The 18,802-nt window shown below is 42.1% G+C and overlaps 1 pseudogene; it reads right to left on the reverse strand.

Moving 5' to 3' along the window:
- Positions 1–4,667: 4,667 nt before the first annotated feature.
- LOC147430402 (uncharacterized) lies at positions 4,668–9,958 on the reverse strand (annotated as a pseudogene).
- Between the last annotated feature and the right edge of the window lie 8,844 nt (positions 9,959–18,802).

An 18,802-nucleotide genomic window follows, 5' to 3' on the forward strand; every position in this document is an offset into this window, starting at 1 on the left:
AGCCACCACAATTTACCAAAATTCAAAGAAATGCGCCAACTGTCATCGCTTTGGACACCTCACAAAGGACTGTCGGCAACCACGCAATCAAGGTAATCGTCCTATCTCTCACCCTAATCTATATCCTTCTTACCCTCAAGGGGGGACACGCCATGGCCAGCCATCTCCTTTTATTTATGGTCAAGCTCATTATGTTGACATATCTACTTATGATAGCCCATCTTATCCTTTGCAAAAATATATGCCACCACTATAGCTACTTCGTATCCCAATATCTGGCTACTTGATACCGGCGCCACCCATCATATGAAATATCACCTACAGTGGCTATCCAACATCACTTATCTAGAACACCCACTAGAAGTATGCCTCTCGGTGATAACAACATCCAGCTCGCCAAAGCCTATGGAGCTGCCATTAACCTACCTAATGTCCTACACACCACTATTTCTCACGTATATTATTTCCTTGGTCTCAAGAAAAATCTCATCTCTGTCAACAAGCTAACCGACAATGGCATCATCATCAAATTCATGCAAGAAGGCTACCACATTTTGGCACTAAACGAAGATGGTCAATTTGTCACACTTTTGTTCCTCAAACCTGGGCGTCTTTATCCATTGGGTGACTCATCGCCTGCACATGCATCTGCATCATCCATAAAAACACAAGAAAACACACTCAAATGGCATTATAGACTAGGACATATTTCTCAATATGTTTTGCACCAACTCACTCATCACCAACTTGCACTAGGTCTTCCCAAGCACCTCGCTCACATCACACTTTGTGAGGGCTGTGTTCTTGCTAAAGCACATCACGTCCCATTCCCCACTTCCTCATCACGCTCCACTGCACCTCTTAACCTCATCCACTCTGATGTTTGTGGCCCATTGCCCGTTAACTCCCTCACTGGAAATAAGTATATGCTTACTTTTATAGATGATTTCTCAAAATACACAAGTACTTACTACATGGCCGAGAAATACTCAACCTTCTCTCATTTTTGCACATTCAAGGCATTAGTTGAGACTAAACATGGCTGCCACATTAAAACTCTCCACACAGATCGTGGTGGGGAATACACTTCCCATGCATTCAAAGATCTATATCTTTCTGCTGGTATTCGACATGAATTCTCCATCACCGACCACCCACAACAAAACGGTCGTGCCGAGCGCAAGAATCGCACACTATTTGAAGTTGCTCGTGCCATGATTCTTCAAGCTAGCCTCCCAGACACCTATTGGGAAGAAGCTACCGCCACTACGTGCTACATTCAAAACCGCATTCCATCCACCTGCAATCCTACTACTACACGCTACACCCTCTGGCACGGTCACCCACCTCATCTTGGCCACCTTCACATCTTTGGAAGCATTGCATACCCACTTGTGATGCAACCTTTATCAAAACTATCACCACGTGCTCAATGCACAACTTTTATCGGCTATGGTGATCGCTTTGGCATCAAGGCATACCACCTTTATATCCAAGACCATCACAAGTTTATCTTTGCCCGCACCGTCGTCTTTGATGAAGAATTCATCATCTCAAGAAAATATTCTACACCATTGCCCCCTACATTCTCATCACACTAGTCCACTCTTCTCATCAATCTTTGTTGATGGCCTCACCCACATACACACCCATGCAAATTTCCCACCCTTCTAGGCACAATCTTGAGCCTCCCTTCACCATCCAAAGGCCTTTCCTCATCACCCATCCACCTCCTCATGTCTCGCATTCTCATGCACAGCCAATCGACAACACTCCTACACCACCTCTTGCACCCATCTCCTCACATTAGACACCATCACCAACACCGTTCGTCCTGACTGCCGCTACTTCCATCACACCACAGACACTTGGTGCTCCACCTCGTGAGCTCCCATCACCTTCGCTACCGGTCTCACATTCACAATTTTCATCTTTTTTCCGCAGCTCCCACGAAGCCTTGCCAGTTACTCCCATCCCAGCAGATGTCGATGAAGTCGAGCCCATAGCTCTACTTCTTCCACCTCGCCATCGCAACACACTTCGGCTATACACTTGGACCAAGACGCCTCTAGCTTGCATGGCCGCACCCGCTCTCTTCGCGAGATCTATGAAGCCACCAATTTCTTTGTTGTCCTCAGTGATGAAATGATTCTTGAACATCCACCAGAGCCTCTTGAAGATGCCCTTCCCCTCTCTGTTCTCGATGCCCTCGCTTCTAGCGAGAGCAAGGAGTGGCATGCCACCATATTGGGTGAACTCCAAGCCCTCAAAGAAGCTAACACTTGGGAGCTTGTGCCACCTCCTAAGAATCATAACATTGTCTCTTGCAAATGGCTATTAAATAAGAAATACCACCCCAACAGCTCAGTCCTTATTGCTCGCGGCTTCACTCAACGACAAGGTGTGGATTACTTTGACACCTATTCGCCAGTACTGGGTATGACTGCATTTCGGCTTCTTATTGCACTTGCTGCTAAGTTTAAACTTCTTTTACATCATCTTGATATAGAAACTGCCTTCTTACATGGCTTGCTCCCAGAGCTCATCTATGCTACAACCTCCTCATTTTGAAGACCCTCACCACCTTGAATATGTATGTAAATTGCATAAGCCCATTTATGGCTTAAAACAGTCTGCACGAGAGTGGTACATCCGCATGCACCACTACTTGCTCAAATGTGGTTGGGAACGTCTTATGGCAGACTACAATATCTACATATGGCAGACCTCTAAAGGCATGGCTATCTTAGGCCTCATTGTGGATGACATTCCTCTTCTTGGAACATCAGAGTACATGTTGCTACAAGCAATTGATTGCATCTCTCATGAATTCCCAGTAACCGACAAAGGACCTATGACTTATTTTCTCCGCATTGAAGTCATAAGAGATCCAGCAGTAAATTTATTCAATTATCCCAATCCAAATACATTGAAGAACTCCTCCTCTTCTATGGTATGTCTGCTTCAACCCCTGAGTTTACCCCTTTGCCTGTTAAGCACAAGCTTGCTCCTGAATTTCATGACTACACTCACACTGATGCACTCTACTGCCCATCCTTTCATTTCCCAAAATTCTGCGAACAATTATGTTATCTTATCTCTTGCACCCGTTTCGATCTTTGCTACACAGGCCATATCCTCTCTCGCTCTATGTCAAAGCCCTATAAAGTGCACAAGCAAGCTGCAAAGCACACCCTTCGCTACTTAGACACCACTCAACACTATGCCCTCACTTACTATTACGACCCCTCTAGCCCCGTCTCTATTTCAGGATATGTTGATGCCAACTAGGCTGGCGATGACCCTCGATGTATTTCTACAGGGGGCTATGTATTCACTTTGGTTGGTGGTCCTATCTCTTAGCAAACCAAAAGACAATCTTCTATTGCAAGTTCTTCTACTGAAGCGAAATACGTTGTTGCTGCTCTTGCCTCCCGCGAGGCTCTTTGGATCTCTGAATTGATCAACGAATTGAAGCTACCCTTCAATATCTCTACTGATCCAATCACTCTTTTTTGTGATAATCAGTCTACCATCACACTTACAAAATCACCTTCCTTCTCATCCAAGCTCAAACACATTAAGAAAACCTTTCATCTCTTGAAAGAGTTAGTCGTAACTGGATTCATCAAGCTAGTGTATGTTCCATCTGTAGAAAATTGGGCAGACTTTCTCACCAAATCTGTGCCCGCCACTAAACAAACAGCCTCATCTTGTAATTTGAGTTTGATCCCTATTGGATAAACTTCTCATTGAGGGGGGATAGCATGTATCTACGACATGGCTACTTCAAAAAGCTTTTTTGTTCATCAATATCAATGCGTTACAATGAGAATTCCATCCTTAAGGGGGATGTAAAAGTAACTAATTACTTTATTAAGTGTGGACTTCTTTCCACCTACCTCTATTCCCTAATTCAGACATGGACCCCTTCCACCTATGTAAGTCTCAACATGTGTCTATTCCGACCAACCTATAATTCACATGTGATGGATAATCCTCACTCCCTCAACTTGTATATAAATCCCATTAGCTACCCTCATTTGTAACAAGGTGTTCTTTCTCCATTCAAGTGCAATCTATTGTCATTGCTCTATTTCTATCTTGCAATATTTAATGTCTTGAAATTAGCATATTAATTAATAGTGACTCCCACCGCTCCCACCGCAAATCCTTTAGGTGGCAACCCCCACCCCCTCGTAATTCAAGCTGATTGCTCCAAGAGCCGACTCCCTCAGAAACCCATGATTCCTCTTTACCTAAGCACACCAATGTACGTAGGTCTAGCTTCAGATAACAAAATGATTTCCCACTTTTAGTCAACTCTACAAGATGATCGACGAGCGGACACAAACAATGGAGTGTGATGCCGATGTAGGCTCTCTCCATTAAGGCATGATACAAAAATTTCACATAATGCTGAATCATGGATACACTCAAGATTTGTTGGCATAGACAATGACGCCCACTCAGTGCATCAATTCTTTCTAGACTTGGTGAAATGGGGAGCTGTAGACCATAGCCAAGAGCACACATAAAAAATTGGTATTGGATAGCACTGTACAAGAAACCTTAGCACACTGAAAAGTGGGAAAAACGAGCACACCATCTATACATGGAATGGCAAACTTCAAACCAAAAAACTTCTTTCATAGTTTTCCAACCCCCTAGTCTACTAGAGCATTCATGCTCAGCAGCAACACTTGTAGATGCTCATTCCACCTCAGACCTAGATCCCACACAAAACAACTTGGCCCTCCATGCATCAAATAAGTAACCAAACTACCACCTGGCTCCCAAGAAAAATTTGAAAGCCTGCCATGCATTACTTCACACCAAAAAGCACATCATAAACTCTGTCATCCTCATGCATATGAATCATAAGACCTCCCTCCTTGTAATCTCCTGTATAAAAACCTGTAATTGGGCCAATATAAGCCACACCACATTCCAAGTCCTGGGAAACACTTGTAACAGTATCATGAGAAGATGTTGTGGCCTTCAAGAGGCATTGAAAGGCATACATGCCTGCAAAGAGGCATACAAATCCCTTAAACACATTCCAACATCTGCACAAGTATTACCATCGTTTGGAGCATCTATGACCGTCTCAAAAGGCATTTTCTCATCAAGCAAATGATCAAAAAATTCACAACTAACATCTTCTAGCATACCAGTACCAAAGGAAAAAGAAGGGATACATCAACACCTGCTTCTGATAGGAGGCTGTCAAAAAAATCAATATCATCACTTACATCATTACACAAACTCTCCACCTGGACCACTTCTTCACACATACTCTCATCATAAAAAAACCTCATAATGCGCTCTTCAACTGAAGCATCCTCACTCTTCTATGCTATTGGTTGCACACACCCCTCACAAGAGACGAGTCCTTGCTCTCCCTCTCCTATGCTTACACCTTCACTCCCCCTAGGAGATTCCAAAGTTTGCTTTTCTCTATCAACATTTTCAAATCCCTCTAGCCATCTTTCTTTCAGTGATTTGATGTCCCTCATGAATGGAGTCAAGTCAAACACCATCGAGTCATTGCAAGAAGACTCTTCATCAGTAGATGCATCATCGAGCGAGGCACTATCACATAAATCATCTATAAAAACTAGATGTTTGAGACTCAAAATCGCTACAATTTCCATCTTCAAAAACCTCATTATCGTAATGCATAGGCTCTTTGATAGATGAATCTTCCACCATGTCAAGCACCGACCTCTCCATAAGAGGCAAGCCATACAGATCCGAGTGTCTTCCTCAAAAAAACTCCACAACATATGCCAAAACTCACCTTGTAGTGATTCAAAAGTAGTGACAAGGGAGTCCTCTATTGAATCTTGAGGCTTCAGCAACCTCCAATAGCATATCAGCAAACGAGACCTTCAAGGCTAACCAGCTGTAACGCCACTCGTCCGAAAGCATATGCAAAAACATAAAAGCATCATGAGACAAGCCTTATGAAGAATATGTAGCTTTTTCTACATCACTGTCAATTACAAATTGCATCATCTCATGCTCAACTTGTGTTATCCAAGACTGTATGCATTCACTTGCAGCGCCACAAAAATATACATGACCTCTTGCTGCAGCTTTGAACATGCATAATATTTCAACAAAGCATACTTCATGAGTCTCCAACTATATTGCACCTGCTTATGAAGGCATTCATAAAAATTCCAAGCATCCTGTACAACCTTTTATACATGAAATCAGCCTTGTTGAGACTAGTATTCAACACAAAAGGTATTCCATGTTAATAGTAGAAAAAAAAAATGAAATTGTTTATAACTAAAAATTATTGAAATTTAAAATAGTTTTAAGATCTTTTGTTTAAAATAAATTTAATGTTTTTAAAAATTTGATTGATTCTTTTTTTTAGGTTCAAATTATGTAAGCTTTGAATGTTGTGTAGAGCTCAAACTCTGACTCATACAAGGTGTTTATTTTTTAGGAGTTACTTGCTATGTGGTCAGTCTACTGACATGTGGAAGTGAAATAGTGATATAATTTAGAGATTGCCATTATGTGCAGAGTGTACGCTCACATGAGGTTATCAGTCTGCAAAATATAATGGAATGGAGCTCAGTTTTGTTTAGGTAGGTTCGATTTTGACGTGCAGATATTTTCTCACCTCAAAGTGAACATAGATAGATTTTTTTCGTCTTGTGTAAAGCCATCACACTATGTTCTCATTGGAATTAAAATTTAAGAATCTCATGTCCAAATACATTGATATTAAATTATGTTTATTTGGATTGCTACGTCTATCATACTGTGTGATCGTACACATGCAACAACTGCATATAGATAAGCTCTCAAAGATCTATGGTGACGTGTGAGAACTTCATGTTCGCACTTCAGATAGTTATGACAATCGTCACGGTTTGCAATTAGTCCTCATGTTCCAATGAGAATCAATTGCAAGGTTTGATTAATATTATTGATTATCATAATGTGTGAAAGCCGTAAGCTTTCACTTTAGATAAATTGATATAGTTCAACGTGATGATGAGATTTGTTTGTATTGTTTTAAATAAGTGATTAAGATTATTGATTATCGTAATGTGTGAAAGCCAAAAGGTTGCACTTTAGATGAATCGATACAGTGTAATGTGAGGATTGTGATTGAAATGTCTTGCTTTGAATTAATTTTGACCTCGAAATTGACAAGTGGTTTTGTTGATTCCAGCAGATTAAATTCATTTGTCAGCATGGTGAAAGGACAGGAGTGGAGTTACATCCACGAGTTGTGTGCCAAAAATGCAAGACCTACGGCCATGAGTTTAGTGGTAATGCGACCTGAATCAAAGAGCATTTGTTTAAAGTCCTTGGTGATGTGTCTGAGTGTACGGTTCTGCCAAGAGATATTCATGCTAGATTACCAAAGTATGCTCGCATAGCAAAGCAAATTCTTGCAGCAGCTAAAAAGAAAAGTGCTAATGCCAAACAAGTTGCAACAGATGTTGAAATGTCTGTTGTCAATGAGAGGACAAAGCATGTGTCTATGGAAGCAAATGATCACACTCCCCAATCAACTCCTTTTCATGGACATGCTTCAACGTCAACAACAACAAATCCTAGCTCAACTAGAGTTAGTAAAGCATCATCCAATGGCCAAACAATGTATGAAGCATTAGATAAGTAATGGCTGCTTGAGTTGCACTTGAAATGGATGTAAGCTTTTGCGGCTTGCGGTATACCATTCAATGCTATGTGCAACCCCATATTTCAAGATGCTTTAATGAGCACAACCAAAAAAGGGTCAAACAATTACAAAAACTGTAGCACTTTGCATTTTCTTCAAATCAAAATAGATAGGGGTAAAGTGAGCAAAGTTCTCAAGACACAGATTGAGTCAGCTCGTAGAGTAGTTCAGCTATGTTGACCTCAGTACTTTGAGGCACGGGAGATGGGCTTGCAGGTTCTTGTTGCAAAGGACCATCCTGATCTGGCAATGGTCTGTATAGTGATGCATACTGGTGCAGCTTGGCTTGGGCCTCTAATAGCTCTATCTCAATCTCAAGGATTCTGCAACGCAAAATATTAGGTGTCTCTCCTTAGCTTGCAAGATCTTGCCCTTGGATTGATAATGCAACGAGTGTCTCTATTTATTCAAGAAGTAGAACTATGGGACGTTTTCATGCAGGCATTGGATTATTGGCATGCCTTGCTGCCACTTTCTCTGCAATCCGACCATGCCCAACACCAAAATTCTTGGGGTGGTCTGACCAATCTACACGTCTGCCAAGGATGTCATAAACATAGCACTGTTGTATAAAGTAGAGTTCCATTTGGTTATTTTTTGGCATAAATCTCTCTCGTCATATTGATCTTCATAGCAATAATCGTGCGAGTCCTTTGTGCTGCAGATCTGATCGCTTTACGGGAGTTGATTCCTTTGCATTGTCGGTGATTTAAAGTAGTTGATGGTGCACAAAGTGGTTTGGACATAGCTTCCTTCACTCCTTAAGGCTGAGAGGCTCACCTTGCAATCTAGACTTGTCCTCTTTTATTCTAGCAATAGCTTTGAGGTATTTCTCTTAGCCATAACACTCTCTCTCTTATTTTTAGATGGGTTGTGCTTCAGTGTGGTTAAGTTCTTCTTCCATATCTGCCAATCAAGCGAATATGTCATCATTAGAAAGACTTATTGTGAAGTTAACAAGTCATCACTTTTAAATCTTCAAAGAAAAAGACAAGATAACTTAATCATGCTGCAAGAAAGAGATATAATATTTTATCACCATGTTGTTGTTGGAAAGAGACAAGATAACTTGATCAATTATATAGTTTACAAGCACAACTAAACATGACAATATTCAAATCATCATTTTAATAATCAGCTAGTCGTAGACCAGAAATCATTACAATGTCATAGCCCACTCTATGGGCACCGTTTAGACAGAAAGAAAGATCAAAAGCGTTAGGTTGGGTTGAGGGATTGTTTTGCTTGCCACTCTCAAGGTGGGTAAGTACATTGCTTTAAAAATCCCTTTTGTTTTGTTCTTGTGGCACTAACATGCACTTCAAGAGTTGTTTACAAGTATGACACATGGAGAAGATGTCTATAGCTTTATTCCAGGGAGGGGGATTACTAGATATGCATTCTGGGGAAGCCCATGGAAAATCTCTCTCGGCCTGCTTTCTAGTTTCTGTTTTCAAGTCACACAGAGGAGAAAAGCATGTCGTTGTTTTGGTCTTTGTTCATGACCCCCAATCCACAATGTCTGCATAGACCCCCTTCTATCTAAAATGAAGCATCATGTTGCGAGAGTGAAGGCATTGTGGAGATAGTCGTGCGCATGTAGATACGGTCTGAAGAAAAGCATTTATTATATGAAAAATGTTATTTTAGAACAACTCTATTGTTCCTTCAGTGGTTACATAACCGCGAATGGCAGGTTGATTGCCATCCGTTGTGCACTCTTTTAACCACTGCTCTACATGGCCGCCATTCCAAAAACGCGAAATGAGAATTGGACGCTCTATGTGGTGGACCATGGCAAGTGGATAAATAATGCCGCGATGAGCGATGTCCCAAACTATGGCTTCGTCTTTAACCTACTCAACCACTGTGGGTCCATGCAAGTGGACTTTGAAGATCTTTGTTACATACAGTGGATCTTTAAATGCAGGATGTGTGACACATACACGCTTCACGTGTGCCCATCTCCCTTCTCCTAGATGTGGAACTTGTATGTTGAAGATTGTAACTTTTGGTAAAAGATGCAATACATGGGGGAAGCTGAGACTGATCAAGAGAGAGAGTGGCACTAGCAGTAGACTCTATTCTAACGGCCATAGCTCCTGGATCTTCAGTAGCATCAAAAGAGTTGGCTTCCACTCTCATGTGCTTTGCTGCTCTTTCCAGCTTCTCCTTGCTCTCAAACTTAGCATTCAACTCTCGCACAAGTTGTATGCCAGTAGCTATGCCTGGCAAAGTCATGATTTTAGTATTTTTTAGATCCTGAAATCTTTGCGGTCTGTCCAATAGACTACTTGGCCATGTTCAATAATGACACTTTGAAGGCAATTTTTGATGGAGAGAGGTGAACATGCTAGGAGTGTGAGGGATGCTCATCACAAAAATTGGACCCGCTTATGTGCATTACATAATACAACGATCAAAGCGTACATGTGAACAACCTTGCTTCTGTGAGGTACACTCAGCACAAGTCCTGGACGTTGTTGTAATGTTGATTGATAGTTTAATCAATCTAGTCCCCGATAAAGTGTGTGGAATGCACAACACAACCATTTAACAATCTCAGATTGTGATCAAACATTGTACATATTTACATCCAAGACAACTTCAAGTCATCTACGAATAAGTGGCATATCTACGGATCAGAAAGTACAAGGGCAAGGTGTGTTATGCTCCTAAGATGAAGAGGGCATAGGTGTGCATCTCTCCACTCATAAGTAGACAAACTTAACCCTCATATTTCTATGTAGTAAGAACGATGATGTGACTTAATCTGATCCCTCATGAAGTGTGTGGAACTCACAACACAAACATCAGCAGAGAACTTACCAATCTCAGATGCAGGCCAAATATACGTATGTATCTACATCCAAGAAAACACCAAGTCATCTAGTGATGAACAATGACGTGTCTTTAGAGTTAGAAGCACAAGAGTAAACAGTGCATCACACAAAGATGAAGAGGACACAAACTACGCATCTCTCCACTCTCTGTTTGACGAGAAAAACTCTTGTGTTTCTACATGGTACAAACAATGATTTGAGCTGATCTAAAATTGAAACCTATAGGTCACTCTGGAGTGAAAGGTGTAGCATCATACCTAATGCACTCCATGAGTTGACCACTAAATTCTAACCCAGCTCTGTGGTGAGAGATATACTACTGCACCACACGAGTGAGAAATTAAGTCTGTCCTAAAACCCTTCCCTATGAGCCAAGTGGTTGCACAACACGAGAAAAGCGACTAGCTCCTACTCACTTCTGGAGTGAGCCGGATGGCTACACACCACGAAGTGGCCTATAACCTGCAAGCCAACTCTGTGGTGAGAGAAAAACTACTCCACCACACGAGTCTGGTGCAACATAGAAAAACAGGTTAGAACACATTTAAACAACTTAAAAAATATACCTAAATAAGCTCTAGTTGTCTGCTGCTCTTTCAATTGCAGTCGTTGGTTTCAGTCAAAACCGGTGATTGTCTTTATATAAGCAATTTTTCCGATCAAAAGAAAAAATATGGCTATTCAGTGATTATTCGGGATTTTGGTGTATAATGACGTTTTATACTTTTTTTTTTTTTTGATATGGGTATATAAATGCAACACAAGTGACACCACTAGGAGGTGGACAAGCTTTTTAGAGGCTTATCTACCGCCATCCATGTGTGACATTGACCTTATAGAATGATTATGGTGCTCTTTGCATTATGTGCAAAGGGAGCAAAGTAATGTTTGAATTCAAAATTTTAAGTTAGCTGCTCAAATTTCTGATCTTTGCACTACGTCATATGTGCATAGGAAACAAAAAAAAATGAAATTTGAAACTCAAAATCTCTCTCTCTCTCTCTCTCTCTCTCTCTCTCCCCCCTGCGTAGTGTTGCAAGCTTTCACGATAGCCAGCTGCGTGAATGTGTGTGTGTGGGTGTGTTGTTGTTAGCTCAATGCCCTACTAAAAAGCAATATGTAAGCAAGGCGAAGGGCCATACTTGCGCAAATGCTACGTACGTTGTCCTGTAGTGGCACATACATAATGTGAAAATAAAAATATTTACCTTACTCTTTATGTTTTTAATGTGTGGACCAAATGCTAAAATGTACATAGTATGATATATGCGAAAAGGACGCCATGGTTGCAGGCGTTGATAGGAGTTTTTTGGTTTGAAGTTTTCTAGCCCATGTATATATGGTGTGCTCATTTTTTACACTTTTGAGTGTGCTATGGTTCCTTGTACAGTGCAAGGCAATACCAATTTTTGATGTGTGCTCTAGGCTGTGGTCTACAGCTCGCCATTTGACCAAGTCTGCAAAGAATTGATGCACTGAGTGGGAGTCATTGTCTATGCTGACAAAGCTCGGGAATATCCATGATTCAGCATCATGTGCAATTTTTGTCTAAGGCCTCAATGGAGAGAGCCTACCTCGGAATCACACTCCATTGTTTGTGTCCGCCTATTGATCATCTTGTAGAGTTGACTAAGAGGTGGGGAATCATTTGGTTATCCGAAGCTAGACCTACGTACATTGGTGTGCTTAGGTAAAGAGGGAGCATGGGTTTCTGAGGGAGCCGGCTCTTGGAGCGGTCAGCTTGAATTACGAGGGGGTGGGGGTTGCCACCTAAGGATGTGTGGTGGGAGTCCACCATTGATTGGGACTTTCTTAAAGAAAATGGCCTAGGAAAAATTAATATTGATCAAGTTGCAAACAGAGCCATTTTGGACACGTGGGGTCGCCGACATGATAAGGAAAGGAGCGGCCAACAAAAAAAAAAGAGGGCTCTCGAAGCATGCACGAGAAGGCCAGAGAAGAAAACAAGGGAGGGGCAGCTACAAAAGCTCACAAGGGAGAGCATGTGAAGGATAGGCCAAGGAAAGCAGAAGAAGGGGGTTCCCATCGACCATCAAGCGGTAGGCCGAGCTCTGAAGCGAGCTCACAAGGAGCAGCAGGAGGTGACCATAGAGAGAGGCTAGTAAGGGAGGGGACTTGAGCAGTGCTGCAGAGTAGGGGGAGATTGTTATGGGCATCAACAAGGTCGTGATGCAGGAGGTTCACATGGACTGCCAAGGGTGAAGGAGGTGCAAGCCGATTTTCCATGCTCAAGGGCTGAAGGGAGGTGATTCAAAGAAGCAAGTAGGGGGAGCCGCCAGGGCATGAGCAGGAGATTAAGGGCGAGTTAGGGCTCTCAAAGCAGCTAGGGCTTATTCCAGAGCGTGCAACTGCATGTAGGAGGAGAGTTGATAAGAGGAGGGCGACCACAAAAGAAGAAAATCGTGAGGAGCTGGTGTTGGTTGCAAGCCTATGAGCGCCAGCTTGGAGGAGGGTATTGGAGGCGCCTACATGCACAGAACGGGGAGGCAGCTTACGATAAGAGAGAAAGTGACCGACTTGCAAGGACCGCCATCTGGTGGCGCATGGACTGTATATAAGGCCAAGGGGAGCCATCAGGTCGGGGTCGGCTATGGATACTTGGACAAGTGAGGCCAGCTGGGGGCAAGAGTATATAAACCAGCGAGGGGCTCAGTATGGCATCATAGGAAGAAAGGACTAGGCCTGAGCTCCAAGGCTGGTGATCAAAGACGGCACCAACTTCAATGCATCGGGGATCTCCCCGTATAGGAAGTACTCGGCGTCAAACATCTAGCTTCAAGACGTGCTCTCAACTTGGGCTTAATATTTTTGTGTACATACGGTCATTTTCAGTTTTTGTATGCTTTTGGTTTTAAAACACATGTGGCATGTGAAAAAGAGGAATTAGGCAATGGTCACGCGAGGCTTAGTTATCAGTTATTTGAACAGATAACTAAGCCTCATTCTTGGTCACACGCAAAAAGAAGCATTAAATGACTTACTAAGCTTACCCTTTGTAACTATGCCGAAGTTGGCATAGTTGTGAAGTTGAAGGCATAGTTGGGAGGATAAATGAATAACTAAGCATCGCATGACCATGCAAAAGGCTTAGTTTTTCATTAAATGCTTTGTCAGTGCATAGTTGGCATAGTTATCAATAACTGATAACTAAGCCTCGCGTGACCATGCCCTTAGAGTAAGCATCTGAGCTACAGACAAGGAAGAGTGTGATTGCAATTAAAGGCGAATTGACTTGCACTTATTCTTGCTGGCACCTTGTGTAGAAAGTGAGCAGCTTGTTGTCTTCGGAAAATCTCCAATAAAGAGATAAAACCACCTTCAATACACCCTTTTGTTTTAGCCATGTTCTTACATGTACTGCTACAGGACAGAGGATGCAGTAGGTATAAGTGGTGTTTCTATCTTGTAGTCCCCATGGCCGAGGGTTTGGGTTGATAGCTGGATACAGTCTTTAAAGTGGTAGTTGCAGGTGTTTGAGTGGATAGGTTTGTGATCCCCAACTGGCAGAGAGGCCCAGCTATAGAGGTGTTTTGCTTTGGCTTTCTTCTGTCATCGTTTGGTGCCCCCACTGAGGAGCGTGTCATTGAGTACCTTTAGTAACAAGAGCAGGTGTTTTGGTTTTGAGCATTTGACACAGGCATCACAAACTTCTGTGCAAACATGAATGTATGCTTATGTGGAAGGAGGGTAAATTTTTTTCGATCAAAGTTTCTTTTGATAGAAAAATAAGGAAAAAAATTGGTTGCCCGTTTTTAATGACGTGGCATCGTTTAATAAGACCGTATAATATAAGGTCATGTAAAATATGCCCGTATCTGACATATTATATGTATCCCATATAACGTATAATGCAACTTAAGGTGTCACACGTGATCAAAACTTATTAGTATATATTAATTTTTTAATATTTATGGTTCTAGCCCAACTGAAAAGTGCTCAGTCCTAGGACCTAAGGTTGGAGGATCAAGCCTACAAGGTTTGTTCTCACTTGAACATCTTGTATTGCCCGTTGAATGGGATTTCTGTTCGGGAGATAAGGGGGATGTTTTTTGCTCTAGGCGGACATTTGACAAAGCCACTCTTATTATTCCAACTCATACTTTCTCATGCCTAGATGGATGTATGTGGCATGGGCCTAATATAAAGCGATAATGAGCCCTAACAATACCGTGCCCTTAGCTCACGACACATGGCATGAGGCAGAGAGAGAGAGAGAGAGAGAGAGAGAGAGAGAGAGAGAGAGAGAGAGAGAGAATTTCTATGCAGCAACAATGGGTCAAGCTATTCAAAACTTCAAAGTTGCATCTCGTTGAACACTCACAGAACAAAGATTGCACATTGCGTGGTTGTTGTGCTAGAAAAGACATCCCGCATACAAAACTGAAGAGGTAAGAGTGCAAGGAGCACAATAGTGAAACATCGGATGTGCTATAAAATTTAAATTAAATATACACATATATGTGTATATATATGTGTGTGTGTGTGTGTGTGCGTGTCTATATGTATGTATGTGTATATAAAGAAAAATTCAAATATAAGTATGTATACATCTATATACATATACATGCATACATACATACACACACACACACACACACATATTCACACTCATATATATAGATACACATATGCAGAGTCTGAGCTGTGTAGGACATGAAATAGGGGGCTCTGAGTGCTTGCCACCCATACCCAATGCCAAAGACGCGTAGAGAAAACTGTTTCTCAATCAGAATTAGTCTTTCTGCATTTAGTGGGAGGGGATGCCCACCACACAATCTTGTAATAACTTTCATTGCAAACAGTGGGAGCTTTGCATTGTCCTCGGAGTATTCCTTGTGGTATACTATGATCTACAAAACAATAGTAAAACATTTATGGGCCGTAAGTGAGATGAGCACAATTGCCAAGTACTTGAATTGTTTCTACAAACCTTTTTGTGGTTGAAATGCCCGATGTAGTGAGACAACGCTGCATCCTTGCCTTGTACTCCAGTGACAAGCCCTTGCCATGAGTCTCCCGCTCTTCTAAGGAAACTATCGTCATACACTAGCACATGTCAACAAAAAGATTGATCATGATAGTTTATTACTGGGCCATCTCCAATACCATCTAAATGCCTTTAAAAATTACCATCTGATTCTCATTCATTTCTAGCATCGACCTTCCCCACAAGTGAATAGACTGACTATTCATTACATGAGCTCTGGGTGACATAGGCCTACCCATGTTTTCCAAGCCGAGTTGTTTTGTTGTCAATTGAAACTGCTCATCTGTTGGAAAATTGGCCTCTCCGGAGTTGACTTCATTGAATGTATCTTTGATCAGTTGCCACCCTGAAGTGAACTGTGAGTCATGGATAGCTGTGTCATCAATAAGATGTTGGTCCACTCCATCATCATCCACAAATCCCATGTGTGCCTCACAAAAATTTGTAATTGCAACTAGGCAGTAGTCCTCCTAGATATTTAGCTCATGCATGATATTTGTGAGCAGACGTAGTGGGTGTCGCCCACCATAAAAAAGCTGGGAGCACAATTCAGAGGCAAAGTCACTTCCTTGTTTGGGCTTTCTTGCCTGCACCCTAATGCTGCATCCACAAGAGAAGCAAGGGTTAAGCCCACATCAAATGTTTCCTTTAATACCTCTACCCACTATTCTTCTGGGTCAAACTGCACCTCCACATCCTCTACCTCTTCCTTAGATGCCAATGGACAACTACCGAAAATTGTTGACTGGGAAGTCTTTGACTCACCATCCGTCTGCAAGTACAAGTAACAAACAATCCCGTGGTAGAATTCCACTAAGCGACACGTTTTTAAGTGCTTCATACACCTGTCTTGTACAAGCAGTGCATTGGAGGGACACTTTTCTAGACAGCGATTCAGTCTCCTTGCCGCACTCTTGTCAGGGTCAAGGTCGGCTGGGTGCACATATCTCATGCCATCAATTGTCATGGAATTGTCACAAATGACTGCCTCATACTGTTGCAAATGGGTTTGTAGGTACTCAAATGAGCAATCTATGATCCTCTGTATAGAAAACTCTATGTTAAACATTCCTAATAGTTTTGGTGCACAGTGATGAGCACGGGTGTTGTATAAGAACGTGAATAGTTTTTCTTCACATGTATCCTTGCCCACATCGTCTGTCTCTAAGACTATGATCCCCATGACTGAAATAAAAAGCAAGCCAAAACTACTATTCGAAATTGGTCTGGATTTGGTGTCATAACCAAGCGAATATTGAGCCTCGAGTATCCCTTAAGGTCTTTATTGTCTTGGTTCTATCCCGTCCGCTAATGTCATAATAGGTGACATCACTTGAGTCAGAACCAGGAAAATAGGGGCCCCAAGAATCTCCAAAGGTCCCTATTCGCTTGGTTCTGACCCAAGTTGAATTTACGTTGTACCCACGTTTATTGGGAACAGGTGGATTGGAACAGAGCATTAAATGTTATCAGTAAATGCTCTATATCCTCGCCCACATCATCTGTCTCCAGGACTATGATCCACATGTCTGAAAGAAAAAGCAAGCCAAAACTACTATTCAAAATTGGTATGTATTTGGTGTCATAACCAAGAAAATATTGAGCCTCGAGTATCCCTCAAGGTCTCTATTCTCTTGGTTCTGTCTCGTGTGGTAATGTCATAACAGGTGACATCACTTGAGTCAAGGAAAATAGGGGCCCCAAGAATCTGCGAAGGGCCCTATTCTCTTGGTTTTAACCCAAGTTGAATTTACGCTGTACCCACATCCATTCAAAACAGGTGGATTGGAACAGAGCATTTAATGTTATCAGTAAAAGATATATAGGCCTACTCACTCACTATGCCCAAACATAGCATTGAATAACAACTCAAGCACAGTCACATAAGGAGTAATTATTCCAACCATGCGGTGCGAGACTGACATCTAATATTATCCTAATGACCACTCTTGGCCCTTGGACTATTGTTCCCCTTGTGCTCTAACCCCGTAACGCAGTGGATTTGGTGCGCACACAGTTAACAACACACATGCGAGGGGAGAGAGAGAGAGAGAGAGAGAGAGAGAGAGAGAGAGAGAGAGAGAGAGAGAGAGAGAGAGAGAGAGAGAGAGAGAGAGAGAGAGAGAGAGAGAGAGAGAGAGAGAGAGAGAGAGAGAGAGAGAGAGAGAAATTGTCTTTGCAATATCCAATGGCGCCAAGTTGGATGGTGATGTTGCAGGTTGCTAAGAGCAAGAACCAGAAGGTGGCCAGGAGGAACTGGACAAAAAGGCAAAGGCAAGGGTGATGGCGACACGATAGCAAAGGACTCAAACTAGTGGAGGTTGCTCAATGCAGGATCGAGGGAGGTGGCCAAGAGGAAGAGCGCAAAAAAGGTGAAGGCAAGGGTGATCTGTTTGTTATACTTGGAGATGGAGATGGAGACTGCAATGGCGATCGGCGTCTGACTCTAAACGATCACTCAAAAAAGGCACGTGGGTTGTGCTCACAATGACTACCAGTAATAAAAGGGCTCAGATTCCCATGCAGTACGATATACCAACCACAATCTTGGGTGTAATCATGAGCATAAGCGAAGTTGTCACCCTCGCCGAGGTAAGCATTCTAAGTTTAGAGGCAGTACCCCCGCCAAACATTTTAACTATACCCTCGCCCCAGATGAGCGCTCTTCTACCTCTTTTCACATCCTCTACTACTCAGCATTTTAACTATGCCCCCCCTGTCGATGCTACACGATAATCAGACCATTTCTTTTGTGCTCCCAATCCTTTTTGCGCATCTTTTCTTACTCTCTAGTGCTCCTCCTTTCTGCGCATCCTCCTCTTACACCTGTTCTGCAGCACTTTAGTGACGTAGAAATCTACACACAGTGAAGAGTTATGCTACTAAACTTTTGTGCACTTGTATTTTGTGTGGTCAGTACCAAGCGAATAAGGGAAGGCAAACTCTGTTCGTTGCACCTGTTCGCTTGGTACTGACCATCCTGTTTATTAATGATTTTTGCTATTACATTTTTTTGAGGTCGGTACCAAGTGAATAAGGGAAGGCAAACTCTGTCCGTTGCACTTGTTCGCTTGGTACTGACCTCAAAAAATATTAATGATGTTTGCTATTACACTTTTTTGATGTCAGTACCAAGAAAATAAGGAAAGGCAAACTCTGTTTGTTGCACTTGTTTGCTTGGTACTGACCTCAAAAAATATAAATAATGTTTGCTATTACACTTTTCTGAGGTCA

Source organism: Adiantum capillus-veneris, chromosome 22, assembly GCF_014529385.1.
Source record: "Adiantum capillus-veneris isolate H3 chromosome 22, ASM1452938v2, whole genome shotgun sequence".
NCBI lineage: Eukaryota > Viridiplantae > Streptophyta > Polypodiopsida > Polypodiales > Pteridaceae > Adiantum > Adiantum capillus-veneris.